The sequence below is a fragment of the Phytophthora infestans genome, genomic scaffold, assembly GCF_000142945.1.
Source record: "Phytophthora infestans T30-4 supercont1.1 genomic scaffold, whole genome shotgun sequence".
Classification (NCBI taxonomy): Eukaryota; Oomycota; class Peronosporomycetes; order Peronosporales; family Peronosporaceae; genus Phytophthora; species Phytophthora infestans.
This window is the reverse complement of record NW_003303758.1, coordinates 6,717,895-6,718,481: the sequence shown is the minus strand read 5'-3', so window position 1 is coordinate 6,718,481 and position 587 is coordinate 6,717,895. Positions and strand designations below refer to the sequence as shown.

The following is a 587-nucleotide window of genomic DNA, read 5'->3' as shown; positions in this document are numbered from 1 at the left end:
CCCGAACTGCCTGAAGACGCATTCCTCAAATACCTTGGCCACTTCGAGTGCTCCGGTGTCATTCATAGCTTTAGCGATAACGAATCCCGTGAAGTGGTCCTGGAACAGCAGCAGTGCAGTTAAAACAAATAATATCTCAAAATTATCCACCTTTAAATAATTTAGTAATTCAGCCTTTTTTAAATTTTATATATTATTTAAGAAAAATTTAAAAAGGCGATTATAACTTAAAGGTAGAGTGTTAGATTGTGGGTCTAAGTGTTATGGGTTCAAGTCCCATTTTTCGCCCATTTTATTTATTTAAATTTTTATGTTTAATAAGTTTATATTAATTTTTTTACTTATTTTGCCATTGATTGCAGTTATTATATTATCTTTTGTAAAAAATGAAAAATTTATAAAAAATTTTAGTATTTTTATGTCTTTTTTCATTTTTTTAATGTCATTACCTTTATGGATTTTATTTGATAAATCAACTTCTAATTTTCAATATTTATTTAAAATAGAGTGGATTAGTCAATTTAATATTAATTTTTATTTAGGTCTTGACGGTATTTCATTATTTTTTATAATTTTAACAACATTCT

General features: G+C 25.9%; 1 non-coding gene across 1 annotated transcript; it reads left to right on the top strand.

Annotated features, from left to right (window-relative positions):
• Positions 1 to 216: 216 nt before the first annotated feature.
• Positions 217 to 288, top strand: PITG_25477. The gene has a single exon. It is a non-coding gene; the product is annotated as a tRNA-His (tRNA).
• The last annotated feature ends 299 nt before the right edge of the window (positions 289 to 587 follow it).